This window comes from Arachis stenosperma, chromosome 9, assembly GCF_014773155.1.
Source record: "Arachis stenosperma cultivar V10309 chromosome 9, arast.V10309.gnm1.PFL2, whole genome shotgun sequence".
Classification (NCBI taxonomy): Eukaryota; Viridiplantae; Streptophyta; class Magnoliopsida; order Fabales; family Fabaceae; genus Arachis; species Arachis stenosperma.
In genome coordinates, this window is record NC_080385.1 from 87,800,230 (window position 1) to 87,806,522 (window position 6,293).

Below are 6,293 nucleotides of genomic sequence, written 5' to 3' on the forward strand. Positions count from 1 at the left end.
ACATCTTCTTATCTTATCTTTTTATCATATCCTTTTCAAAATTTTATCTTTTTCAAAAATTTGATTTTAAAATAACTTATCTAACTTCTTATCTTCTTATCTTTTTAAAATTTGATTTTAATATCTTTTTCAACTAACTATTTGATTTTTTGTTTGTTTCTTATCTTTTTCAAAACCACCTAACTACTTTTCCCTCTCTGATTTTCGAAAATATCTCACCTCTTCTTCAAAAATTCTTTTTGTTCTAAATTTTAATTTTAATTATATTTTATCTTTAATTTTCGAAAATTACTAACCCCTTTTTAAAATTATTTTCGAATTCTCTATCCCTTCTCACTTATTCTATTTAATTATTTAATCACTAACACTTCTCTTCACCTCTCTTCATCTAAAAATCCGAACCCATTCTTCTTCACTCTTCCCCCTTTTTCTTCTTCTACTAACATAAAGGAATCTCTATACTGTGACATAGAGGATTCCTCTTCTTTTCTTGTTTTCTTCTCTTTCATATGAGCAGGAACAAGGAAAAAGGCACTCTTGTTGAAATTGATCCAGAACCTGAAAGGACTCTGAAGAGAAAATTAAGAGAAGCTAAGTTACAACAATCTAAAGGTAACCTTTCAGAAACATTAGAACAAGAGAAGGAGATGGCAGCCGAAAATAATAATAATGCAAGGAGAATGCTTGGTGACTTCACAAAGCCAACGTCCAAATTTGATGGAAGAAGCATCTCCATTCCTGCCATTGGAGCCAATAATTTTGAGCTTAAGCCTCAACTAATTGCTTTAATGCAACAGAACTGCAAGTTTTATGGACTTTCATCTGAAGTTTCTTACCAGTTTTTAACTGAGTTCTTGCAGATTTGTGAGACTGTTAAGACGAATGGAGTTGATCCTGAAGTCTACAGACTCATGCTTTTCCCTTTTGCTGTAAGAGACAGAGCTAGAATATGGTTGGATTCACAACCTAAGGATAGCCTGGACTCTTGGGATAAGCTGGTCATAGCCTTCTTGGATAAATTCTTTCCTCCTCAAAAGCTGAGCAAGCTTAGAGTGGATGTTCAGACCTTCAAACAAAAAGATGGTGAATCCCTCTATGAAGCTTGGGAAAGATACAAGCAGTTGACCAAAAGGTGTCCATCTGACATATTTTCAGAATGGACCATATTAGATATATTCTATTATGGTCTATCTGAGTTTTCGAAAATGTCATTGGATCATTCTGCAGGAGGATCAATTCACTTAAAGAAAACGCCTGCAGAAGCTCAAGAACTCATTGACATGGTTGCAAATAACCAATTTATGTACACTTTTGAGAGGAATTCCGTGAATAATGGGATACCTCAGAAGAAAGGAGTTCTTGAAATTGATGCTCTGAATGCCATATTGGCTCAGAACAAAGTGTTGACTCAGCAAGTCAACATGATTTCTCAAAGTCTGAATGGATGGCAAAATGCATCCAACAGTACTAAAGAGGCAGCTTCTGAAGAAGCTTATGATCCTGAGAACCCTGCAATGGCAGAGGTTAATTACATGGGTGAACCTTATGGAAACACTTATAATTTATCATGGAGAAATCATCCAAATTTCTCATGGAAGGATCAACAGAAGCCTCAACAAGGCTTTAACAATGGTGGACGCAATAGGCTGAGCAATAGCAAGCCTTTTCCATCATTTTTTCAGCAACAGACAGAGAATTCTGAACAAAACACTTCTAATTTAGCCAATCTAGTCTCTGATCTGTCAAAGGCCACTTTCAGTTTTATGAGTGAAACAAGATCCTCCATCAGAAATCTGGAGGCACAAGTGGGCCAGCTGAGTAAGAAAGTCATTGAAACCCCTCCCAGTATTCTTCCAAGCAATACAGAAGAGAATCCAAAAGGAGAGTGCAAGGCCATTGATGTAATCAACATGGCCGAATGCACAAGGGAGGAGGAGGACGAAAATCCTAGTGAGGAAGACCTCCTGGGACGTCCCTCAAGCAAGAAGGAGTTTCCTATTAAGGATCCAAAGGAATCTGAGGCTCATATAGAGACCATAGAGATTCCATTAAATCTCCTTCTGCCATTCATGAGCTCTGAAGACTATTCTTCCTCTGAAGAGGATGAAGATGTGACTGGAGAGCAAGTTGCTCAATATTTAAGAGCTATCATGAAGCTGAATGCCAAGTTGTTTGGTAATGAGACTGGGAAAAGTGAACCTCCCTTGCTCATTGGTGAACTAGACACCTGGATTTAGAAAATTTTACCTCAAAAGAGACAAGATCCTGTCAAGTTCTTAATACCTTGTACCATAGGCACCATGACCTTTGAAAAAGCTCTATGTGATCTAGGGTCAGGGATAAATCTTATGCCACTCTCTGTAATGGAGAAGCTGGGGATCATTGAGGTACAACCTGCCTTGTTCTCATTACAATTGGCAGACAAGTCATTGAGACAAGCTTATGGAATAGTAGAGGACGTGTTAGTAAAGGTTGAAGGCCTTTACATCCCTGCTGATTTCATAATCTTAGACACTAGGAAGGAAGAGGATGAATGCATCATCCTTGGAAGACCTTTCCTAGCTACAGCAGGAGCTGTGATAGACGTCAACAGAGGTGAATTAGTCCTTCAATTGAATGGGGACTACCTTGTGTTTAAGGCACATGGCCATCCCTCTGTGACAAAAGAGAGTAAGCATGAAGAGCTTCTCGCAGTTCAGAGTCAAGAAGAGCCCCCACAGTTAAACTCTAAGTTTGGTGTTGGGAGGCCACAACCAAACTCTAAGTTTGGTGTTAAGACCCTATATCCAAACTCTAAGTTTGGTGTTGTGACTATACAATATTGACCTGATCACCTTGTGGCTCCATGAGAGCCCACTGTCAAGCTATTGACATTAAAGAAGCGCTTGTTGGGAGGCAACCCAATTTTATTTATCTAATTTTTATTTTATTTTATTTTATTGTTATTTTGTGTTTTATTAGGTACATGATCATGTGGAGTCACAAAAAAAATATAAAAATTAAAAACAGAATCAAAAAGCAGTAGAAGAAAAATCACACCCTAGAGGAAGGACAGACTGGCGTTCAACGCCAGTAAGGAGCATCTGGCTGGCGTTCAACGCCAGAACAGAGTATGAATCTGGCGCTGAACGCCAGAAACAAGCAACATTCTGGCGTTTGAACGCCAGGAATGTGCCTTGAGAAAAGCTGGCGCTGAACGCCAGTAACAAGCATGGAACTGGCGTTCAACGCCAGAAACATGCTTTACATGGGCGTTGAACGTCCAGAACGTGCATCACCTCGGCGTTTAAATGCCAGAATGGTATGCAAAGGCAATTTACATGCCTAATTGGTGCAGGGATGTAAATCCTTGACACCTCAGGATCTGTGGACCCCACAGGATCATCTCAGGATCTGTGGACCTCACAGGATCCCCACCAACCTCGCCCTCTCTCTCTCCATTCATGGTCATCCCTTCTGTTTTCCATTCACCACTCACATCCATCCACTCTTCCCCATACACCCCACCTACCTTCAAAATTCAAAATCTCTTTCCCACCCAATCCCACCCATATAGCCGAATACACATATCCCTCCATCTCCTCCATATCTTCTTCTTATTCTTCATCTTTTCTTTCTTCTCTTGCTTGAGGGCGAGCAATTTTCTAAGTTTGGTGTGATAAAAGCATAGCTTTTTGTTTTTCCATAACCATTGATGGCACCTAAGGCCAGAGAAACCTCAAAAAAAAGGGAGAGAGAAAAGGGAAGACAAAAGCTTCTACCTCTGAGTCATGGGAGATGGAAAGACTCGTCTAAAGGGTTTATAGCTCAGTGGTAGAATATTTGACTGCAAATCAAGAGATCCCTGAGATACCTCAGGGGATAAATTGCCCTCCACACAATTATTGGGAGCAACTAAGGATAGGAACACCAAAATTACTAGGAATCATGCAACAAAAGCAAGGAAGAGACATAAAGGAGCTCAAAAAGCACCATTGGTCCTTCAAGAAGGCGCCATCCTCACTAAGGTGAATTCATTCCTTGTTCTTATTTCTTTCTGCTTTTCAGTTTTTATGTTGTGTTCATTTATGTTTTGTGTCTCTACTTCATGATCATTAGTGTTTAGTAACGATGTCTTAAAGCTATGAATAAAATCCATTAATCCTTCACCTCTCTTAAAAGAAAAATGTTTTTAATTCAAAAGAATAAGAAGTACATGAATTTCAAATTTATCCTTGAATTTAGTTTAATTAAATTGATGTGATGACAATACTTTTTGTTTTCTGAATGAATGCTTGAACAATGCATAATTTTGATCTTGTTGTTTATGAATGTTAAAACTGTTGGCTCTTGAAAGAATGATGAACAAAGAGAAATGTTATTGATAATCTGAAAAATCATGAAATTGATTCTTGAAGCAAGAAAAAGCAGTGAAAAACAAAAGCTTGCGAAAAAAAAATAGAAAGAAAAAAATAAGCGAAAAAAATTAGAAAGAAAAAGAAAAAGCAAGCAGAAAAAGCCAATAGCCCTTAAAACCAAAAGGCAAGAGTAAAAAGGATCCAAGGCTTTGAGCATCAATGGATAGGAGGGCCCAAGGAAATAAAATCCAGGCCTAAGCGGCTAAATCAAGCTGTCCCTAACCATGTGCTTGTGTCATGAAGGTCCAAGTGAAAAGCTTGAGACTGAGTGGTTAAAGTCGTGATCCAAAGCAAAAAGAGTGTGCTTAAGAGCTCTGGACACCACTAACTGGGGACTCTAGCAAAGCTGAGTCACAATCTGAAAAGGTTCACCCAGTTATGTGTCTGTGGCATTTATGTATCCGGTGGTAATACTGGAAAATAAAGTGCTTAGGGCCATGGCCAAGACTCATAAGTAGCTGTGTTCAAGAATCAACATACTTAACTAGGAAAGTCAATAACACTATCCAAAATTCTAAGTTCCTAGAGAAGCCAATCATTTTGAACTTCAAGGGAAAAAGTGAGATGCCAAAACTGTTCAGAAGCAAAAAGCTACAAGTCCCGCTCATCTAATTATAATTAATATTCATTGATATTCTGGAATTTATAGTACAGTCTCTTCTTTTTATCCTATCTGATTTTCAGTTGCTTGGGGACAAGCAACAATTTAAGTTTGATGTTGTGATGAGCGGATAATTTATACGCTTTTTGGCATTGTTTTTAGGTAGTTTTTAGTAAGTTCAAGCTACTTTTAGGGATGTTTTCATTAGTTTTTATGTTAAATCCACATTTCTGGACTTTACTATGAGTTTGTGTGTTTTTCTGTGATTTCAGGTAAATTCTGGTTGAAATTGAGGGACTTGAGCAAAACTCTGAAAAAGGCTGACAAAAGGACTGCTGATGCTGTTGGAATCTGACCTCCCTGCACTCGAAATGGATTTGCTAGAGCTACAGAACTCCAAATGGCGCGCTCTCAACGGCGTTGGAAGGTAGATATCCAGAGCTTTCCAGCAATATATAATAGTCAATACTTTATTTGGGAATTGACGACGTAAAGTGGCGCTCAACGCCAAGTACATGCTGCTGTTTGGAGTTAAACGCCAGAAACACGTCACAACCCGGAGTTGAACGCCAGAAACACGCTATAACTCGGCGTTCAACTCCAATAAAAGCCTCAGCTCGTGGATAGATCAAGCTCAGCCCAAGCATACACCAAGTGGGCCCCGGAAGTGGATTTATGCATCAATTACTTACTCATGTAAACCCTAGTAGCTAGTCTAGTATAAATAGGATAAGTTACTATTGTATTAGTCATCTTTTGACCATTTGGTCTTTTGATCACCTTCATGGGGGCTGGCCATTCGGCCATGCCTGAACCTTTCACTTATGTATTTTCAACAGTGGAGTTTCTGCACACCATAGATTAAGGGTGTGGAGCTCTGCTGTACCTCAAGTTTCAATACAATTACTATTACTTTTTATTCAATTCTCTTTTATTCTTATTCCAAGATATACGTTGCACTTCAACTTGATGAATATGATGATCCGTGACACTCATCATCATTCTCACCTATGAACGCGCGTGACTGACAACCACTTCCGTTCTACCTTAGGCCGGTCGCATATCTCTTAGATTCCCCAACAGAATCTTCGTGGTATAAGCTAGATAGATGGCGGCATTCATGGGAATCCGAAAAGTCTAACCTTGTCTGTGGTATTCCAAGTAGGATTCCGGAATTGAATGACTGTGACGAGCTTCAAACTCCTGAAGGCTGGGCGTTAGTGACAGACGCAAAAGAATCAATGGATTCTATTCCAACCTGATTGAGAACCGACAGATGATTAGCCATGCTGTGA

At 39.0% G+C, this 6,293-nt stretch overlaps 1 non-coding gene across 1 annotated transcript; it reads right to left on the reverse strand.

Moving 5' to 3' along the window:
- Positions 1-1,043: 1,043 nt before the first annotated feature.
- Positions 1,044-1,147, reverse strand: LOC130952511 (small nucleolar RNA R71). The gene has a single exon (XR_009074690.1). It is a non-coding gene; the product is annotated as a small nucleolar RNA R71 (small nucleolar RNA).
- Between the last annotated feature and the right edge of the window lie 5,146 nt (positions 1,148-6,293).